We start from the raw sequence: 23,521 nt of genomic DNA on the forward strand, positions 1-23,521 counted from the left end.
TCTAAACCTACCCCAACAGCACCATCAACTGGGGACCGAGAACACAAACATCTGAGCCTATGGGGGACATTTTTATTTAAACCACTGTAGATATGACACAAAAAAGGAGATGGAATCTAGTAAAAGGGACCTAACCATGCTGATGACCACTGAAGATCTTAGGGTTCAGCATTACTGGTGGATCTCTCTCTACATCTCATTTCATCAACATACTGAAGCCTCAGAGAGAACAGAAGGAACAAAAGAATTTTTGATCTAGATCCTGATGCTTAATACTTGGTTTTTGGGAAATTGAGGTAGCAGCCAGACCAGCACCATGCTCATTGAGTGCTCCATCTCTGAGCCACAGGCTCAATCCTGGTAGCTACTGTTATATGTCAACTTGTCCGAGACATCTGGATGGCACTAGGCAGGTTTTGTTCACTTTGTTTGGAAGTTGAGATTAACATAAAAACGGTTCTTGCAATGTACACACACACACACACACACACAGTCATTATCTATTGGCTCATAAATTCTGAAAACCATTGCTGTGTACTGTGATCTGTGGTCTCTCTTACCTATGTCTATTTGGAGAGTTCTTTAATATGATATGAAGATTCATCTTCAATATCAACATCTAAGCTGTACTTAGAATAGCCTAGCAGATATACTTCTGGCCCTGCCTATAGAAGTCTTTCCAGAGAGAAGTAAGAGATGACGTGATTTGCACTCAGGTTCCCAACTAAAAAGAAAGAAAAGGAACCAGCTTAGCAACAGAATTCATCTCTCTCTGCTTCCTGAGGAGACAATATGTCAGCTGCCTTTGATTGTTTATTTTTTGAAAATTCATGTTCTTGTCTCCTGGACTTGGGAGTCCAAAACATCTGATTCTTGTAACTGAAAGTCTTTTGCCCTTAAAACTTTACCAGCTGCATTGTGTTTCAAAATTTTGCTTTGAAACTTAAAAGCCAATATTCAATTTATGTTTTCCCGGCAACGTGCTGAAAGCCCTATCATAGGCAGTGAGTTGCTTCGTTACATGGTAGAACAATGGATCTCAAAGACTATTTACTGAGAAATGCATACACAGACAGACAGGCAAAGAGTGAGAGAAGAGAAAGGAAGAGGGAGGGAGAGAGATGGAGGGGAGAAACTCTAATAACTCTGATATGCTAAGTCACTATCCACATAAACAAAGTAACGGGTAACATTTCACAGCTGACACACTAAAGCAGAACCTAATAATCTTTTATTATGATGCAATAACATCATAGAAAAACAAAAATGAATGTCAAATAACTCCAAGGACAACCATGTGATGAAGCATCTTTCAACCATGTCCTCAGAACCGATCCATCTCACCTCCTGCTTACCCAAGGTTGTGTTATGATTTAAAACACAGTCATAAATTTTTCATCTCCACTTCACAAGAACTTGACTGATAGGACAGATTTACTTCCACAAAAAGACATGATAAAATCTGCAATGATTTTATCCCAGGCAGTATTAGCTAGCAATCACTAATAGTAAAGATAAATTATATTTATAGCCAGTGCTCCTGAGCAATGCATTCCATTTCTTCTCTATCCTAGTAGAGTTGTATTTCTCAGTTCTAAAGATCATACATATATGGAGGTAAACTGATCATTTATTTATGACAATATTAACTATCTGTACTGATATTTGATATTTTAAGGCAAAGCATTAGGTGCTTTTTTTCTGACAAACTCACGTATATAACACACACATTCCTTGGCAAATACTATCAGAAAAATAAATTCTGAGATGTTGTTTATGTGTGTATGCAGAAACTTTCTTTTATTCACTTTTCTATGAAATACCATAACCTTTCCCAGAGAACACATTGCAACTGTTTGTCTTTGGGCTGGGAAGTTTTGTATTGGCCTTCGCCCAAAGCAATAATGAGCTGACATTTAGATTGAGTCAAATATCTCAAATGGGTTGTTTCATTTTGGTTTTGTTTTTAAAAATCCAAGCTGATTGAGCAACTTCAAATGGCCAAAAGAGAATGGCCAAAAACCACCAAGGAGTTCTGAACTCACAGAATAGGATTTCAAAGGTCTGGATGTGTGTATCTGGAAAAAGACTCTGAGATGGGCAAGGTCAAATACAAAGCATAGAGGCAGGTAACTTAAGGTCAGAAACTGACCCAAGTTTACTAAATTGTACCTGAGTCTGTCTTCTCATGATGAACTGGAGAGACAGAAACCTACAATGGTCCTTTTATGAGAAGTTCATATGCTTGAAACACTACACAAACCTTGTTATAGCTACAAAATGGGCAGCTGACAATAACAAACACCATATTTTATGTTAAACCTAATATTGGGAGACAGGAGAGATATGTTAGGCAGTAAAATGGTTGCATCAAAAGCATGAGCATATCAAATTTGAGTTTGATACCCCAAAACCTATATGAATAAGCCAGGTGTGGGAGGACATGCTTGTTATGCCAGTGATGGGGAGCTGGAGATATTCCAGTCATGGAGCTTGCTGGATAGCCATCCTAGCCCACTTGGTGGCCTCAGGGCAACAGAAGATCCTTTATTCAAAATCACCATGGAAAGAACCCGAGGGACAACAAGGAGAATGTGCACCTCTAATGCAAATGAACCTGCACATGTGCCAGCACACACCAGATAACTAAGCAAATAAACAAATAAACAAACCAGTGTTGGGGCTAGAAAGTGACATGCCCCATATTTGCACTTTGATGAGCTGACAAATCTTAGAGGTGGCCTCAGACCAAGGTCCCTAGCATCTTCTTTTTTCACTTCAAGACAATGTCATACTCAGGGAGAGGCTTTTGGCAAAATCATATTGATCTGGGCAGATCTTTCAAAAGAAAAGCAGAATTCCCTTTGTGTGTCTTACTGGGACTTCAGTAATCAGAGAAAGCTGAACACGGTTTTCAGAAAGAAAAGCTGAACCCTCTCAACAAGCCTGAGCAGACTTGTCATGCCAGCCTTGCTGTCTTTGGGGGGGGCACAGAGACTCATTTATAAACTGCTATTTATTCTACTGCCCCAATAGACATTTTTCCTAGCCGTAGTATAGTCTCCAAGGTCACCTACTTCCCCTAAAACTCATAACCAGCTAAAAGTTAGGGAGGGGTATATAAGCTTCTAAATTATTTGGGGCTAACAAATAAATTGTGTTTGGCAGTGTCTTACAATAGTATTAAGAGTTTATGTAGCCTTTGCAGTAATTATTCTGGTTTTGATCAAGTCATATTGGGGAGGCTTCAGTGCAAGAGAATGGGACTTTGCTGTTTGTCTACATCAAATATGAAGCATTACACCTCTTTGCTGTGGTCAGTTTATTTCTGAGTTAGGTTGATTATTTTGTGAAACTGAGTTTGAAGCTATAATGAATCTTAACACAATTTTCTCAAGAAAACAAAACACAGAAAATGAGGAAATAGAGTAGAAGGGTTAAAGAGGAAGGGCCTATATGACTATTTCTGCTAGGATCAACCCTATGCTAATCACTGCAGAGCACTTCAGTGGAAATAACAGCAGAGAGCTACCTTACCTGACACAGAGGGGCCCTTTACATCACTACAGAGTGGCATCTGCCATTGGCTCTTGGGGAAGGTGGGCATGATATACTAAAATGAGGTCCCAGGAATTTGCAGGGGTAGAAATTCCATTTATCCAGGCAAGGTCTCCAATAAAAGGATAGAGTTGTCAGCAACCCACCCTAGCCCTCATGAGAAAGGATGTAGCAGCTGGTCAAATATACCCTGGAAGTGATAACAACAGTACCTGATATCAAACCCTTGTTGGCTCAGAATCAAGGCATCCTTGTCATTCTTACCTGTTTTCCATGTACAAAAGCTGGCTCTTAGCTGATCTACCAACAGCCTCCAATCAGCCACAAAACCTTGAGCATCTTAAGTGAAAGAAACTAGAAATGAGTTTAATAGTCATTGGTTGTGTCATTCTGAGATTCTTTGTATAGCCTAAAGGCTGTACATTGATACATCCAACAGGCTTTTGCTTAACTCCTATTCCGCACCTCCTATAAAAGCCAGATGAAGTAAGGATGGGTCAGCTTTGGGACCTTCAGTCCTCATATTTAAGGGATGTTAAAAACTACACTTAGTATTTCAAATACACAAAACAGGTAATGTGGGTGTACACCAAAAAAAATCAAGATCACAAGAGCGAGACCATGTCCTGAGGACATCACAGAACAGCAGAGGATAGTAATGACACCAATGACTTCACTAATGGTTTTACTCCTCAAAGATGGGTAAAACAAATGTTCATTTGACCTGCCTTTGTCATGTGGTAGACCTTCAACTATCAAAATGGACAAGTACATGAAGGAACAAGCCCATCCTGCACCTCAGAAAGATGGTTAATTGGCTCTAGAACAGACAGAATGGCAGATGTCCCACAGGCTCCATCAGTGGACAGATCTCTCATGTGCAATGTATCAAGTCACAGCTAAAAAATAAAGACTGACATCTATTCTGTCGGGACTGCGTCAGACAAAATAAGACCGAAATTAGATGGTTTTATTTAAGTAATACAGACAAAACACATTTCTGGAGAATGAGGGTAGATGTCTGCCATGATGTGGAATAATTTGAAAACAGACATGTTTAACATCCTAATACAAAATGTTTGGTTATTCTCAGTAACATGTGCATTCTGAAATGTAGACATTAAAGTAATTTCAAATTTTTGTCTTTTGTCAGATTCAATCTTGATTCCAAATGAAAATTCATTAGCCCTTAGGGTAGTTTTTTTCCTAAACCAAAGGGGAATTTATCTATTTGTGACCAATCCCATTGACTAATTCTGCCTCTCATTAGAGTCGTTCTTGTATGCCTGTGCCTCATTTGCCCCCTAAGTTTTCCCTCTGGATTTTTCAGTGCCAAAGAGATTTGTGGTAAAAAAAAAAAAAAAAAAAAAAAAATCATGACTACAGAAGCTATAGTAGACACATGTTGTATTCCTGAACAAAATATCATGACTAAGAAGCAAGATGGGGAGGAAAGGGTTTATTCAACTTCCACTTCCACATTGCTGTTTATCACCACATGAAGTCAGGACTGGAACTCACACAGGGTATAAACATAGAGGCAGGAGCTGATGCAGAGACCATAAAGGGGTGCTACTTACTGAATACTTCCCCTGACTTGCTCAGCTTGCTTTCTTATCAAACCCAGGACTATCATCCCAGGGATGGCACCACCCACCATGGGCTGGGCCTCTTCACTTGATCACTAATTGAGAAAATGCCTTACAGCTGGATCTCCTGGAGGTGTTTCCACAAGGTAGACTCCTTCTCTGTGATAACTCCAGCTTGTGTCAAGTTGACACATGAAACCAGCCAACACAACACATGAAGAAAGAAAAAGACAATCTCCACTAATAATTACCTATAGAATAGACAACTATAGGCCTGTATGCAAATCACCAAAAGCATAGAATAAAGGAGATAAATCTGGAAGCTAAAATGCTGTTAAGATATAACAATAGCACTGGACATAAACCTGGAACACAGAATTCAGAGCTATTCAAGAATATATAGAAATTGCATAGTTGCATCCTTGATAGGAGGGGTCTTGGCACACAGAACCAAGAAACTAATACAGACTGTAGACCCCTCCCCCCATTGCTTAGGTTGTGCACACACATCTTTGGTCCCTCACAAACCATTGCCCCCCTACACACACACTCCATTATCTTTACTCCTTCAGACAGAGGTGAAAAATGCAACTCCAATGGGCAACAGTGAATCTCTTTGTCCTAATGACCATGTGTCAACCTAGGGGAGTTTTTTGAGCACAGGAATATGGACACACCATGCTGAAGACAGAAAGAAATGCTACTATCCTAAGGGGAAAAACCCATCAACAAGTTGAAGACAGAAAGCAGTCTCCCCCAGGGAAGACTGTCCTGAGCTGGGCTAAATCATGTGTACTTAGTGAACATTAATGCTGATTGCCAAGTGTTAATTCTTCTACCTATGTTTCTCCTTCCCAGCCACCTCCTCACTCTTTCACTGGTCCTTAGAATCACCTTGCAGGTAAGCTTTTTGTGTTCTAAGCTCCTGGTCTTTTTTGTGAGAAACCCAGACTAAGCAAATGACAAGGAAGTGGTTTTATGAGCAGGAAGAAGGGAATGGTGCAGTGGGAGCCCATGCCATGTAAAACATAGAGATGCGGGAACACTCATTAAGGAAACAGCCAGCAGCAAGGAACTTGGAGACAGAGAAGTGGGCCTTTGCTAACATAGGTTTTCTGTCCTCTGTAATTATAAAAATGCCATGAGAGGGAGTATTTTGGAGTCATGGGGTCAATTTTCAGCTCTAATACGTCCAAATGGCATCAGCCTTTGAAAGTGACCTAGCACCTTAAAATCTGTTTTATTTCTCATCAAGGGAAAACAGAATCTATTGTAAGAAGCATTCTTAGGGCAAAGAGTAAATGACCACAGTGATTTGCAAACTAGAGAGCACTTGGCGAATGTACTTATAGCTGACTCTGGAGTGCAGAAAGGGCAGCATTCCCAGACTAGAGCCACAGATGGAGGCAGAAGAGGAGACCATACTAAAAATACAATGTGGAAAGATTATGCCCCCAGGAGAACATTCAGCAGTGAATAGGGATAAGTGCATGGTTACAAATATCACAGCCAGCTTATGGGGACCCCACAAGCAAATTGAGTATTGATGTAAATCCGTTCATTGCTCTCAAAATCATATCAATTCCAAAGGTTTTCTCTGAGCATATAAGAAAGTTCCCAGGTGAGTATTTTAGAAAAGAAAACAGACAGCAGTGAAAGTGTTTTGTGGGTTTAGAAACTTAACTAATTTAGAATCTGCAGTTTACTGCTTCACCAATATTTATGGGATTACAAATGTATCTGAGTTTGTGCTTTTGTTCCCCACATGCCCAAGGTTATTAATGGGCCAGTTGCTGGTTATTAATCTTCATTTTCTAAAACAAAACTATAGCTCTGGGCTTCTTACAAACTGTAGATCACGCATACTAAACCACACCCTGGGAGCCTAATGAGGCTTGAGTCAGAACCCATTAGAGCCCAGAGTGGCAAGCAAAAGTCTGGTGTGGAACCCACCCTTAAGTACAGTAAAGTTTACAGGACACAGTATTTATTCAATTTGTTTCTGTATGACTACACTTTAGGGATCCTTTCCACCTTTTGTTTTTTGTTCTTTTTTAAAATCTCTGTCTTTTCACACAAACCTTTACTCATTCAAAAACTGGGATTTGAAAACAAGGAAGAAAGAGGGGCTGAGCTACACTGCATTAACAGATGAAAGAGACTGTCTTATGAAAGAGAATATTAATACAAAACTGGGCTGTAAGCGTAACACATTCTAAGATGTATGCCAAGGGTTTTAATACTACCTCAATCTGTTTACAGATGTCGAAGAAACTCAGAGAGCTCAAGTGACCCATCTGATGTCACACAGCCCATGATCTGCATGCCGTTAATTGCAAAGCTTGTTTTTTTTTTAAAATAAATACCGTCTGTATTATGCACAAGAAAAAAATACCATTGACTTTAATAATTCATGCTGGCCAAGAGCAAGGGTAGGGTGCACTTAGAAAACTTCTCAGACTCTCATTACTCTTTGCCGTGGTAAATGGTATTTTACATGAATGTTGAACTTGAATTTGAAATGGACTCATTAGAGCCTGGGTTATACCACCAGCTGGTAAGTCTTGTATCATTTGTCACAGAGAGTCAACCAGCTGCTTTGTGAGGCCCAGCTCAGGTCACTTGAGGTTGTGAATAGACAGAAATGGAGACAGGAAAGGAAACGTCCAATGAGAGCCAGCTTTACCATTAGTGGTGGCAGATATTAAATTGCTCTATATATTTTGTGATGAAGAAGGTTAAGAACCTTGAAAATTCAACATCAAGCAAAGAGTGACCCCAGTCCTAAGCTACCTTTAGATCCTTCCACATCCTTGACAGCTTTAATCCATAATTTTGTTCTTGTACTATTGTTTTCTCTCAGGTTATATTAAGATTATTTTTTTTCATTTTATTTATATGTTTATCTATCTGTATCTAGGTCTATACAACATGTGCATACAGTACCTGTGGAGACCAGAACACAGCCTTAGATCTTCTGGAACTGAGGTTAGAGTTGGTTGTGAGCTGTCATGGGGATGCTGGGAATTCGACCAGAGTCCTCTAGGAAGGCTGCAACTGGGATGTAAAGTGCCCTTAAGTGATTACTCATTTCTCTAGCTCTTGTTATAACATTTTCTATTAATTAATTTATTTATTAACTTTACATCCCAATTGCAGCCTTCCTCTCCTCCCAGCCCCTCCATGGCTGCTACCTCCTCAACTTCAACTCTGAGAAGGGGGAGGTCCCCCTGGAACTAACCCACCCTGGCTTCTCAAGTCACTGCAGGACTAGGAAACATCCTCTCTTACTGAGGCCAGACAAGACAGTCCAGTTAGGAGAACAGGGTCCACAGGCAGGAAAAAGAGTCAGGCTAAGCCCCCACTCTAGTTGTTGGGGAAGCCACATGAACCACAAGCTGCACATATGCTACATATATGCAGGGCACCTAGGTCCAGCCTTAGTATGCTCTTTGGTTGGTGGTTCATATTCTGAGCGCCTCCCAAGGATCCTGGTTTGTAGATTCTGTTGATCTTCTTCAGAGTCCCCTCACTCCTTCCCCAGCTCTTCCACAAGACTTCCCAAGCTCCATCTAATGTTTGGCTGTAGAGCTCCACATCTGTTTTGGTCAGCTGCTGGATGGAGCTTCTCAGAGGACAGTTATGGTAGGCTGCTGTCTACAGCATAACAGAATATCATTAATAGTGTCAGAGATTGTTTCTTGCCTATGGGATGGTTCTTAAGTTGGGCCAGTCATTGGTTAGCCATTTTCTCAGTCTATGCTCTGTCTTTGTACCTGTGCATCTTGTAGTCAAGATAAATTTTGGGTTGAAGTTTTGGTAGGTGGGTTAGTGTCCTTATCTCTCCACTAGGAGTCCTCCTTGGCTACAGGAGGAGGCCACCTGAGGCTCCATATCCTCCACTACTAGGACTCTCAGCTTGAGCCTCAACCATCCCAGGTTTCTGGCACATTCTAGAGATGCAACACCCCCCCCCCCACTTAGCCACCTGGCCCTCTCTTCTTGGCTCCCCATACCCCACCATTCCCATCCTCATCCCCTTTCCCGCCTAGTTCCCTATCTCTATCCAAAAATGAGACTCAAGCATCCTCCTTTGATCCCTCCTTGTTTTTTAGCTTCTTTGGATTTGTGAATTGTAGCATGCATATCCTGTACTTTATGGCTAATATCCACTTATATGTGAGTACATATCATGTACCTTTGGGTCTGAATTACCTCACTCAGGATATTTTCTACTTCTATCCATTATCCTGCAAATTCTATGATGTTCATGGTCTTAGTATCTGAGTAGTATTACATTGTATAGATTGAACCACACCTTCTTTATCCATTCATTGGTCGAGGAGCATCTGGGTTGTTTCTAGTTTCTGGGTATTATGAATAAAGCTGTTTTGAACATAGTGGAACAAGTGTCTTTGGGGTATGGTGAAACATCTTTTGGGTATATGTCCAGGAGTGGTATAGGTGGGTCTTTAGATAGGACTATCCCCACTTTTCTGAAAAATAGCCAAATTGATTTCCAGAGTGGTTGTACATGTTTGCACTCCCACCAGCAATGGAGGAGTATAATGTTTTATATAGGACATGAATATTGTTTTAATTAGCTGCACAGATCATGCCATATTTCACGTTTCTGTTCATTCAAGAAATGTATCAAGGAAGATAGGAAATACAAGGTCCATATAATTCTACAGCTAACATTAGTGGTAATTCTTTGTTCTTCCAAAATCACCTGTGGATTGGTGTAAGTCTAAGTCTCTAGAATATTCTCCACCATAAGAACGATAATTCTGGAAACATAGACCCATCTTGGAATTGCATTCTCTATGGGTTAACAAGGGACCCAGATATCAGTGGGTTTTCCCACCTCTGATGGATGGCACAGGACTCAAGGATGAGCCAAGGATACTCTGAGTAAAAAAAATTCCAGGAAGAGTTTGGTCTTCATTGAATCATAGTCTCATGACAGAATTTACCACTCTAGGTCATTTGGTCCATTTAAAGTTATGTGGAAAGACAGGGAAAAGATTCATCCAGCTCATATATTTTGCTGAGACAATTTCATGTTCAACTAGAATTTGATCTTCTTGATGGAATCCCATGGGAAATTCTGGACTGTATTCCAGGAACCTGAGATCAGGATGTCCTAGCTAATTTTTCTTGTCTTCTGCTAAATTGTTTGCTTTGAAAAGCACCACCTGCCCTACACCCTCAGAACTACAGCTTCTGAGCAAGCCAGATGCCAAGAATTTTATCATCAAAGTCCTTGAGCTCTGGACACTAGGGACTACCTCACCAAATAGTTGGTTATAGTCCCAGGCAACTGTTATAAAAAACTTTCAATTGGCTATAAACTGTGTTTGAGCGGGCATCTCAGGACTGAGTACCTTTACTTCTCTGCCTCAAGCCTGGAAATGCTGGATAGCTTTTGGAACAATGACAAAGTTCATTTGTTCTTTCTCTCTCTCTCTCTCTCTTTCTTTCTTTCTTTCTTTCTTTCCTTCTTTCTTTCTTTCTCTCTTTTTCTTTTTTATTGGATATTTTATTTATTTACATTTCAGATGTTATATGCTTACCCCATTTCTACCCCCTCATCTGATCCCCCCTCCTCCAGCTTCTATGAGGGTGTGCCCCCCGCCCACCCACTCTCACCTCCTCACACTCTAATTCCCACATACTGGGGCATCCAGCCTTCACTGGATCAAGGACATCCTCCCCAACCGATCGACAGGGCCATCCTCCACTACATATAGCCATCAGTCCCTCCATGTGTGTTCCCAGGCTGGCAGTTTAGACCCTGGGAGTTCTGGTTGGTTGGTATTGTTCTCTCTATGGGGCCTCAAACCCCTTTAGCTCCTTCAGTTTTCTCTCTAACTCCTCTATTGGAAATCCCATGATCAGTTCAATGGTTAGCTGCGAGCATCTGCCTTTGTATATGTCAGGCTCTGGGAGAACCTCTCACGTGACAGCTATATCAGGCTCCTGTCAACATGCACTTCCTGGTATTCACAACAGTGTCTGAATTTGGTGACTGCACATGGGATGGATCCCCAGGTGAGGCAGTCTCAGTACAGCCCCTCCTTCAGTCTCTGCTCCACACTTTGTCTCCATATTTACTCCCATATTTTGTTACTCCTTCTAAGAAGGACCAAAGTACCCACACTTTGGTCTTCCTTCTTCATGAGCTTCATGTGGTCTGTGACTTGTATCTTGGATATTGTGAGCTTTTGGGGTAATATCCACTTATCAGTGAGTGCATACCATGTGTGTTCTTTTGGGTTACCTCACATAGGATGATATTTTCTAGTTCCATCCATTTGCCTAAGAATTTCATGAATTCATTGTTTTTAATAGCTGAGTAGTACTCCATTGTGTAAATGTATCAGATTATCTGTATCCATTCCTCTGTTGAAGGACATCTGGGTTCTTTCCAGCTTCTGGCTATTATATATAAGGCTGCTATGAACATAGTGGATCATGTATTCTTGTTATATGTTGGAGTATCTTTTGGGTATATGCCCAGGAGTGGTATTGCTAGACCTACAGGTAATACTATGTCCAATTTTCTGAGAAACCACCACACTGATGTCCAGAGTAGCTGTATAAGCTTACAATCCCACCAACAATAGAGGAGTGTTCCTCTTTCTCCAAATCCTCGCCAGCATCTACTATCACCTGAGTTTTTGATCTTAGCCATTCTGACTGGTGCAAGGTGGAATCTCATGGTTGTTTTGATTTGCATTTCTTTGATGACTAAGTCTGTTGAACATTTCTTTAGGTGCTTCTCAGCCATTGGAGTTTCCTCATGTGAAAATTCTTTGTTTAGCTCTGTATCCCATTTTTAATAGGGTTATTTGATTGTCTGGAGTTTCATTTCTTGAGTTCTTTGTATATAGTGGATATTGGCTCTCTATAGGATGTAGGATTCATAAAGATCTTTTCCCAACCTGTTGGTTGCCACTTTCTCCTGTTGACGGTGTCCTTTGCTTTACAAAAGCTTTGCAATTTTATGAGGTCCCATTTGTCAATTCTTGATCTTAGAGCATAAGCTATTGGTGTTCCGTTCAGAGAATTTTCTCCTATGTCCATAAGTTCAAGGCTTTCCCCCACTTTCTCTTCTACTAGATTCAGTGTATCACTGAATCACTGGTCACCTCTACTTCTCTGCCTCAAGTCTGGAAATTCTGAATAGTTCTCTTTCTTTATATAAAAAAAAAACAAAACTTCATTTTCTCCTAGGAGGCCCTTAGGGAAAGAAGCAAAGAGTCTTAGCTCTGATTCCCACATTAGTAACCAAAAATAAGGTTAACTTTTTCATCACATTGTTTATACAGAAAAGTATAGACTTTTCATTGCTTGGAATAAGACTAAAGCTGTCTATCATTTGTAAATTAATCCAGAGTACCTTAGCTGTAACATATCTGTTACATACAACAACATGGGCTGTGCACTTGTTGTTAAAACCCAAGCTCCATGTGTGCAGGCTTATGATGGAAATGATATCCCTTGGACTGGGAACTCATAAAAGTATACTCTACACAGAATAAGGAACATAGATAGTACAAAAAGCCATTACTATTATTGTACTAAATAGATATTGATGGATGTTTACAAAACCTTCTAAAATAAATATGTTAACTCTAAGCCACTTGCTAAAGAGAAAACTTATGAGACAATGTTACCCTTTGGACCATACTAAAAATGCAAGCTTCAGAATGCATTCTGTACCAACAGATTAGCAAATGACACTGCTGCAAATTGTGAGTTAATGTCCCTTGCCACGTAAATGAGGTGACGATCTAGTTCATGTATTTTATGTCTGTCAAAGTAAGTCCCTAGAAAGAAGCCACCACTGATGTACAAGTCATTTAAAAACACTTTTTAAGGACTTATTTTTGTTAATGTGTATGGGTGTGTGCCTGTATGAATGTATGCCCAATTACATGCAGAGGCCTCTGGAAGCCAGAAGCAGACATTACATCCCATGAAACTGGGCATATGGATGTTTGTGAGTCACCTTGTGCAACCAGGGAACAGAACAGTCCTTAGTAAAACCCACAAGTAATCTTAACCACTGAGCCATCTCTCCTTTTCCAGAACATTTTTTTTTTCTTCAAAACACAGAGTATCAGGCATTCCAGAATGATCTTGAACTCCTGGTTCCCCTGTTTCCACATCCTGAATTACCTCAAACAGGTAGGAGCCACTATACCTGTTTTATAAAATGTTAGGCAGTGAACTCCATTCTTCCTGCCTTCTAGGCAAGCACTTTCCCAACTAAACCACATCTTCGGCCCCAGAACTCTTTAATGTATTTTATCCTGATAGATTTTTGGAATATAATGCATATTAAAAATAATAATAAGTGTTCCTCTAGTAACTATTAGTTACTATTAGTTATTCTAACAAATAGTAACTCTATAGTAGAATAAATCATATAAAAGAAACAAAATACATAGTCATGTGAAAAACTAATGTTACCTATTATCATAATCACAGACAAGGAAGTTCCTAAATGTTCCACAGTGGAGAAACAACAAAGTTAATTGAGATCTCTCTGACAATTATTAACACAAAACATAAAAACTAGATTCCCTAATAAGAGAATACAAATCCCAAACTTCCATATGTAGAAATGTTAAAAGTTCATGGGTAAATCTAGGAAAGTAATCAGCAAAATTAAATTAAAATAGTACTGAAGTCGGTTGTATATTCATTCAGAAATGTTTTTAATGTTGCAAAGCATTGATTGTTAAGATTTATTTTTAATGTTATGTACTTGTGTATGTCTGTGTGGCTTTATACACATGAGTGCAGGTACCCTCGAAGGTCAAACAGGGTTTCAGATTTCCTGGAGCTAGAGCTACAGGTGATTGTAAACTACTCAACATGAGTGCTAGGAACCAAACTTGGATCTTCTGCTGGAGCAACAAGCACTAAGCTATCTCTCCAGCCTTGACATTAATATTTTTTAAATTTAACTCTTAATTTTGTAGTAATGTATTTGAAAGAAGTTTTAAATCCACATTGTCATAAAAGTTTAATGAAAATGCCATTTCTATCCAACACTATTTCTATCCAGCTATTTCCTGCTTGTATGTCAATTCCCAGAGAGGAAAATAATCACCACAACATTTACAATTGCCTTCCACATTTTTCTATTATTTGTTTACTTTGTATTATAAAAACTAGAAATGAAGCTAGGAGTAGTGTGGCACATGCCTTTAATCTGGGAGGCAGAAACAGACAGATCTTTGTGAGTTAAAGACTAGCCTGGTTAACATAGTGAGTTCTAAGCCAACAAAGGCTAAATATTGAGGTCCTGTCTCAAAACAAACAAATAATAAACTTTTATGCAACGTTTGTAAAAGAGATATCCAAATATACATGCACAGGTGTCATTCTCAGCTAGTACAATGTTTGGTGATGTGGTTCTGTAACTATTGCTCAGCATCAATTTGTGTTGCATTCTCTGACTCCATTGTCTTCCTTCTATCTCTTGGTTGCTTTTATTGACTAATTTGTTGCCTCACAGTTTTCTTGTCAGTGGTTCCCTGTGTTCTACATTGCTTTTCACACAAAACAATTCAGTTATTAGTACCACTAATGACTTCATGCTATTACACAGCAAGCATGATGTTGAGAAATATCAATACCCATCCTTCCCTTTGAGATGGGAAATACAGCTCCATTTTACAGCAGAGAATCAGTACCACCAAGATCTTCCAAGCAGTACAAAAGTAAGAATTTGTGACTCCCCACCCCTGTCATCTGCAATCTAAGTCTGTGTAAACACACACTTCAATTAATCTCCTATTCTCATGGAGATCACCAGTTTGCATGTTAGAGAAGCATCAATATCAGTTTTTGATTTTTGTCCCAGGCTTTGGTGTCAGGTGACCTTTTAAAATGTTACTTAAGAACCCCTGTATTCTGGCAATCACACTATTCAGTAATGCTTTCACTTTTTTTTTTTTTTTTTGTGGATGGATCTAGTGACTTGAACTTAACAAATAGATTATGGAAAACAGGAAGGAAAGAAAGACCACCTTATTTATATCTTGTTTATATCTCTGGACATGCCCACAGCTTTCTCTGATGCAGACTGCCATGTTTCAAACTATACTGTAGAGTGGCACACACATAGTAGAGAACCAAAGAAGGATCCCAGATATCACCCATCAGGGGACACAAAAGCTCATTCCAAGGCCCACAAAGAATGAAATCCTAACAAAAGTCTCCAGACAAAATTGAAGCAGACCCATACCTCCTTGAGCCTGAAGATACCAGTCATAGTTCACATCTTAGTTATTGAGAAGCCCAAGGACCTCCAGAGCCACACACATATTCCTGGCCCACAGAAACTGTATAATCATGAATAAAGTAACTACTTCAGAAGGTATCATTGGCTAAACAGCAGTACATACTGGATAGAGCAATAATCTCATGGAAGTATATCTATAGGATGTAGGAAATCCACATGAAAACAAGGAACTTGGATGTGAAGTTCAGGGATTAAAGAAAGGCTTGACCATCCAGAGTCAACATTTTATGAGAATCCACTTTTGAAACATGAAATGCATATAATTCCTTGTTCAGTAAAATATTTGCATCAAGTGTTAAACACAAATAGGGTTTTCCATAACTCTGGAGGATGAAGTTTTTCAAGTCATTAGCGAGAAGGGAATTCTCGCTAATTCTCGCTAGTTCTCGCATTCAATGATGACTTAGGATGGTCCTAGGCATTCCATCAGGAAGCTTTCTACCCATCATAAAAAAATTAGCAAGGAGCAGTGATATTATACATGAAGTTATGTTTCAGGAATGCAGGTGATTTATTTCTCTTTTATACAATGTTTCTGTCTGCTGATTTCTTTTCACAGGGTATTTGAAAAGACATCATTTCATAACCAAGGAAATAAGAAGAAACCAGTGACAGGTAAATGGCCCCACTAATGTTTTCAAGTACTTCCAAAGATTTTAGCTTGCAAGGAAGATGAACCATCATTGGTTCCTAAACAATAGCTTACTTAACATGGCTGGGTTTCATCCTGACTTAATGAATAGAGAGACAAGCACAAGGCAATAACCACTTGCATCTCCCACAAATCATAATATCCAAACTTAGGTATTTTATGACTTTGTTTTCCTATGCTTACTTTCATCTCATAAAAGGCTCTCTGACTTTTACTCAAGGTCTTGAAAAAAAAAAAAAAAAAAAAAAAAAAAAAAAAAAGCACGTGCCTAAAACTTCTTTGGATAGTAGAGGACTAAAGTTTGTTCCAGAAGAACACTGGCCCCCAATAGTTAACATGAGTGTTACTTATAGACATATTTCTTTTCTTAAATGACAGAGAAAATGAGACAGGCTGGAACTGAGCATTAGGTAGCCTAAGGACATGGGAATAATCAAGATGCAAGGTCCAAGGCCAGTGTATTTCCATTCTCATCTCTAAGAAGATGTCAGCAGTACATGCTGAAGTGCCCAGCTTCTCAGAAGCCTTTTATATTGCTACATAAACAGCTCCATGATTGCTATCCCATCCATTATGGCATCACTAGATAGTAACAGTTTACTTTCTCTTCCATGGGTTTGCAGTCCAGAGGAGGCTGGCACCATGGGCTGTCAGCTGTGAGGCATGTGAGTTGGCATCTGCCTTGCCCATGGGGTGGGCTCTGAAAGGGAATCTAAAGGTTGGCTCTCTGATGAGGCGACACACAGAGCTGCAGTCATGAGCCCTGTGATCAAACTGCTTCTTTGTTCAGGTCACATTTACAGCTTCTGCACACTCCAACTCTGGCAGCTAAAATGAGGCATGAATATGTATTCAATAGTCAGCCCCAAACATGAGGACATGGCTGAGACAAAGCTAGGGCATCAAGAAGGAGTACAATTTGTGAGGAAGAAACAGCATAGGATCAGAGGGCATGGGGAACAGATCAGAAGACTATCCAAAGGTCAAATGTTATCAGGCATTTTCTGCCATTCACTTAAAGAATTTCTTTTTTATTGCTTTAGTTCGGTGAATCCTCCTGGGGACCCTGCAAGACACAAGCACTTCCCATTTCTCCCTACAGTTTCTACTTTTATGTGAGGAGGTTGAGCCTCGGCAAGACCAAGCTATGGAGCTCTCTGGTAGAAAAAAAAGATGATATAAACCTGGCTCTGCTATCACCTCAAGACACATTGGACTGCCATCTGAAACTGTTCATAAAGTTAGAAAGAGTTCAAGGCTGCAGGGCACCATTGAGTAGCTAAGGAGAAATGAAAGAAACAAAGCCAACTGAGGATTGCTGAGCCAAGACCATGGTGGCTATAACTGTATCAGAAACTTCTAGACCCATGACTCCCAAGTAGGTTTTCCAACTCCACTCGGGAAAACAGACATCCCAACAGAGCCTACTATGTGCTAGAAAAGAACACACCAGGACATTAGTCATTGATGTATTCAGTATCTATTATGTGCCAGGCATTCTATCAAATATCTGATACATAGTAATGAGTAGCAAGGGGAATATAGCTCTCTGCTCTGACAACTGTGTCCTCTCACAAAAGGAATGAGTTGGGGATGGCAGAGATGTCTTTTTAAAGGATGATATCAAATAGTGATAAGAGTTATAAGGAAACAAAAAAGTAACATCGTAGATTAATATGCTATCTTAAGGATCATATTCAATTGGATGGCAGGGAAGACAGGAGAAAAAGCCTATTGAGGCATGAGGTGGGGACTGAATGAACTAGAAAGAACTAGCAAGTAAAAAGACTCTGATGTGGAGACAGACTTGGCAAGATAACCAGTCAGATTAAAAGTAGCAAACAAGAAAGAAGGAAGCAGACATAAGAAGCCACAGAAAGGCTAATGGTGGGTAAATGTGTTTTAGAGGACATTTACACTCAATCTTAGCCAAAAGGTCGAGAAGCGATTGTTTTAGAGGACTTTTACTTCAGCAACATGGCTGCTTTGTTTAAAACACAGGCATGCCATAGTACACACCTTTTATCCCAGGAGACAGAGGCAAGAAAATCTCTGAGTTCAAAGTCAAAACAGTTTTGGTCAGTCTCTTCAGTCAGTGTGGAGTCAGTGGAGTTGAGTTCATTTCTGATTTCAGTTCAGTTCATGCAGAGGAGGCAAATTTTTTCAGGACAGTTTTACAGAGACAAGTTGCAGAGAGAACAAGCTAGACACAGGTAAAGACAATATGAGCCAGAGAATGAGAAGGTGCCAGAAGATTAGAACAGATTGCCAGAGTTAGTTTGAGGTGGAGCAATTTAGTGAGAAGCTGAGAGATATCAGTCAGCTTGGAAAGGACTTTGACAAACCAGCCAGCCAGATTTAAGAAAGAACTAGAAAGGGTGAGCTTATTCAGCAGTAAGCCTCCCAGACAACTATTACATCAAGGGAATAAAAGTTACTTTTATATGTGTTAGTGACTATTCTTGTTACTGTAAACAAATATCCAACAAGAACTAGCTGAAGGGAGGAAAAATGATTTGGTTCACATGTTAAGAAGGAATACTGTCCATCATGGTAGAAACAGGAACACAGGAGAACTGGACATATTGCATCTGCAATGAGGAAACCCAGAAAAGACAGGAAGTGGACAGTGCTAGAAAATGTCCAGATTCTCCCATCATGACCTTCTTCCTCCATCACAGCTCTACTTCCTAAAGTTTTCACAAATTTCAAAATGGATCTAACAGCAGAAGTACCAAGTGTTTGAACACAGTAGCCTGTGGGAACACTTCACATTCAAACCACAACAGAAAGTGACAAAGTTCTCAAAGGCAGGGGAAGGAGACTGGAGGAAGATCAAGAGCAGGAAGTTCCATCATATTGGAGGAATTGAAAATTAGGAGATCTTGGCTTAGACAGCAGAAAGGATAGCTATCTCATAGTCAATAGGAGAAATCCACATAGGGAATTCAGAGCTTAGATCCACTCGAAGTCATTCTAAGTGTCTTCAGGAGAAACACACTTAACTTTACCTTTTAAGAGGTAACAATGCTGAAATGTGAACTCAGTTCTTACTACTCCATTAAAAACAACACACTCTTGCAACGACTATGCTTCACTCATTGCTTTTCAAGCTCTTATCTACCTGCCATTTTTCTTCAAGCTGCTATCCAAGCTAGATATTCTTTGCCTCATCTTGCAAGTAAGGAAGCTAAACATGAACAAGCTGTAGCAAATTGATCTAGGTCATGATGCTCTGGAAAAGCACTGCACAGACTTGAACATATGGCATTGAGAATAAGCACTTTGCTTTTAGTTTATACATAAACATCCTACTAACCTAATGCTCTTTTTGTTTAAAAGTAACCCAGAGTAGGTATATAAAGGGTTTGTAGAGAGGCAGAAGGAGCAAGAGCATTGAGTAAGTATCTCAGGCTGACTTTGAACTTAATATTAGACAGAGGTATTCTGGGTTTTTTGTTTTCTCTAGACATTGATTGGGAGAGTATTTATTGAGAATCTATGATGTAACCTGACTCCATTTCAAGTGGTAAAGATTCCTAGCTGTCATTGTCAGTTGGAGGGCACAGACTAAAGCAAACACAGAAATAATATAAAATTAAGACAATAACAAATGACATGGAGAAAAGATGTAGCATCAACAGCATAGCTCAGCAAAGTGGCCTCAGAATAGTGACACTGGGCAAAGACTGTAAGGCTTCAGGGGTCCGTCAGGATGAAGATGGATTTGGATTGATAAGAATGTGCCAGGCCAGAAAGAAGCCATCAGGGCAGGATCAGTGGCGAGGCTAGAAAACAAGGCTGGCCAAAGCAATTCAGGGATCTAGATGTACAGGGGAGGAGTAAACAATGACTCCTGCCATTTTTCTTGCTCTTCTGGGCCAGCTCAGTCCAGTAAATAAGTGTGATCAGACTCAGATGAAATGCTTGGACCAGGCATGAACTTGGCATTCAGCCTTGTAGTTTCTGGCTCCGTTGTTCAACCTAGTTCTTTCTCAAGGAAATAAATGAGAAACTTTATGGGCAAAAGAGGGAACAGGATTTGAACTTGTAACTTACACTGTGCCCCACTGAGGGGATGGCAGTGGAGCTGCCAAACCAGAATGGTTAAGGTAAAGATGCAGATGTAGGTAGGAAAACAAAGTGAGTGAAATACGACCCACCTGCAAGCCTCCCCAGAGGCAGACTCAGGAATCCAGAGAATGGGCAGTATCTGGGAGGTAACTACAGGAAATAACAATCCAGAAGAATGAGTGAGAATAGAAGGGGACAGCTGAGATGAGGACCATTTTTAAACCAATACCACTTGGGAAACTTTGTTCTGATGGAAAATCTTTTGAAGGCATGTACTGCAGAATTACCCTGTGTAAGAATAGAAGGAAGTAGGGATTTATTTATGAACTTCCAGCATCCCTGGTTAGGTAGGTGTCCACTCCTCACACTGTCCCACAGCAAGTAATTCTTACACACAGGAAGCTCAGAAGAGCCTAGGGACTTACAGGACCCAAGGGACCCAAGGGACCCAAGGGACCCAAGGGACCCAAGGGACCCAAGGATTCAGACATTACAAATGAAAGTATGTATGACATGCCAGGTATGACCAACACCAAATGGATATGTGCAGGTTATCAGCAGCCTCCTCTGCTGTACTTAACTTCACATAACTTCAGTGTTTACATCTATAAGTAGAGGGTAGTACAGCCATGTGCCACAACTAACAAGGGGGCATTTGGGGAAATGGCATGGTCTGAAAACATGGTACTCTGCACTTACCCATCACAAGGCTGCCTTAATGCATTCAGGGGGAGCAGAAGACTTGAAAGCTGCTGCTTCTCCAGTAACACACCACCTGCTTTATAGAAAAATCTTATTTTAGTAAAGAATACACCGTAGCACAATGATAAAATGAATAGTATGGGAAGGACATAAATTAGCCCTACAGACATTCGAGATTTTCATCAACCTATAAAGAAAAAAAATCTTTGTTTTGGCTCACTGCTTTGGATGTTTGGGCTCATGCAAACATGGCCAGCATACTTTGGGAATGTGTTCAGGGCCATCATTAGCAGCATATCATAGTGCAAAATACGTTGTTTGATGGAACACAACTACTCACATCAAAGCCAGGCCCAAAATGATGGGGGGGGGGGGTTGTTAGCATTAAGATATCACAACTCAGTTTGGGGGCACTGTAATGGCTAGTAATGATTGCAAACTTGATAGAGTCTGCAGTAACCTTGGAAGTAGGTAGACCTTGGTGCATGAATGTAGGGGAACTGCCTTTGACTATATTAGTTGATGAACAATAACCCATCTTATTTATAAGCAGGACCATTCTCTAGACAGGGGATTCTGGACTAATAGGGAAATCAACCTGAACACTAGCATCCATCACTGCTCTCTGTTCCTGATTAAAGTGCAATATGACCAGCTTCCTCAAACTCCTAATGCTTTTACTTAACCACCACAATAGCCTGAAACTGAAACTGGAATCATGAACCAAAACAATCTCTCTCTCTCTCTCTCTCTCTCTCTCTCTCTCTCTCTCTCTCTCTCTCTCTCTCTCTCTCTCATTTCTTTTGTCTAGTTGTTTAATCACAGCAGTTGGATAAGACACCAAGACAACTTCCCACTCTTAAAATCCTCAACGTCTTCTAACAGTTCACACTGAGGAGCAAACCATGAATCCATGGAGTGAATGAATGGATACTTGGAGGCTGGTATGCTAGAACTACTCTGTGTTGTGTCTCCTCTCAGAAGCAGATGAGCAAATATTCAAGAATTTCATTGGAGCTGATATTTAGAAGCCAGCCACAGTGACTATGGCTTTATACCATGGAAATAGGGACTTTTTGTAAGTTTTTCCCCAAGTGCTTCTTTACCATCAAAGCTGTGAATATATATGGAACAGTTTGTTAGAGCTACATACAGCAGGCATTTTGACATGTGGATCTTTTTCTTATTGAATGGAACAGTGGAGTTGCAAAAGCTACACTTTTTACTGCATTTTGCTTCTGATTTCTGTTTCTCTGTAAGTGTCCCATATAGTGGGCCACAATTCTTTTCTGAAACATTGTATTTATTTAAGGAAATAAAATAGAGGGAACACAAAGCAAACAGGATAAAGTGCCAAATGTGGGTAATGAAGATGTGGGAGTTTATTATTCCCTATAATTCTCTGAATGCTTAAATGTATCATAATGAAATATGAGGAAAGAAAAACCGAAGATGCTTGTTAGCTTCAGATCTAATGTCCCAGTCCTTTGGGAATGGCGGGAACAAGAATTCTAGCATCAATGTATACTCATGTGGGATGAGATAGGACTGCAATTAAGCCTTCATCTGCTTGTTAAGTTGAGCACAGCAAATTACAACACCTCATGGGATTCATAAGAGACCTTTACATCATCTATAATCAGAGGTAATAATTAACACTTATCACATATATCTGCTAAATGCCTCTGCAAAACATGTTTGATAAATTGAAAATTATTAGTTGACTCCCCCACAGATCACATTTCTCATCCCATGCTAATTAATCATGAAAAATCAGTTATGTTGATCAAATCTTGACATCTTTTAAATGCTTCCTCTTCTTTCCAGAATGATCTTCAAATATAATGTACAAGTGAATTGAAGAAGCATTTCCTCTTACAAATACTAACTCAGAGAATTTTCAAAATTATATATATATACATGTATATACATAACATTATTATATATATTGTACAATATATATTATTATTAAACAGAAGTTGACTTTGGATCCTGTTCTATTTCTCCATCAAGGTTCTAAAAAGAGACCCGAGGAGCTACCAAATTCAACACTGATCAAATGTATGCTTTCCTTTCATTAGTGCCTGATGGGGATACAGCCAAACTCTGCTTCATATTCACATGATCAGAAATCTGGGATTACAAGATGCCTCTGCAAGTATTCATGTGCACATGTACACAAACATGTACACACTTATGTACACATACGCATCCATGGTTACATACATGAGCATACACATATGCACACACATATACACACACAAGATGAAAAAAAGAAGTGCATACTTGGTATCACTAAGTGGAAATGCTGGGTTTAAAAGGTACACGAACTTAGGAGGGAAAAGTGGTAGAGGAGATACAGAAGGTTGGAGGGGATGGATTAGCACTCAGCTAATGGATGTCTCTAAGATATATCATTCTTAGGTACAATAATAAAACTAATTTTATAAATAAGTAATTTGAAGCTTGACATGCACGGTTTGTCTCTGGCAGAGTAGATGGCTCTTTTAATAGCTAGAACATTTCATGAGGTGCTGTGATTGCAAAGTCTAGTGTTCCTAAAAGTTGAGTAGCAATGCTTTTTAATAACTTACATAGTTTCTTTTTATCACCACATTGCAC

The sequence above is a fragment of the Arvicanthis niloticus genome, chromosome 9, assembly GCF_011762505.2.
Source record: "Arvicanthis niloticus isolate mArvNil1 chromosome 9, mArvNil1.pat.X, whole genome shotgun sequence".
Lineage (NCBI taxonomy): Eukaryota > Metazoa > Chordata > Mammalia > Rodentia > Muridae > Arvicanthis > Arvicanthis niloticus.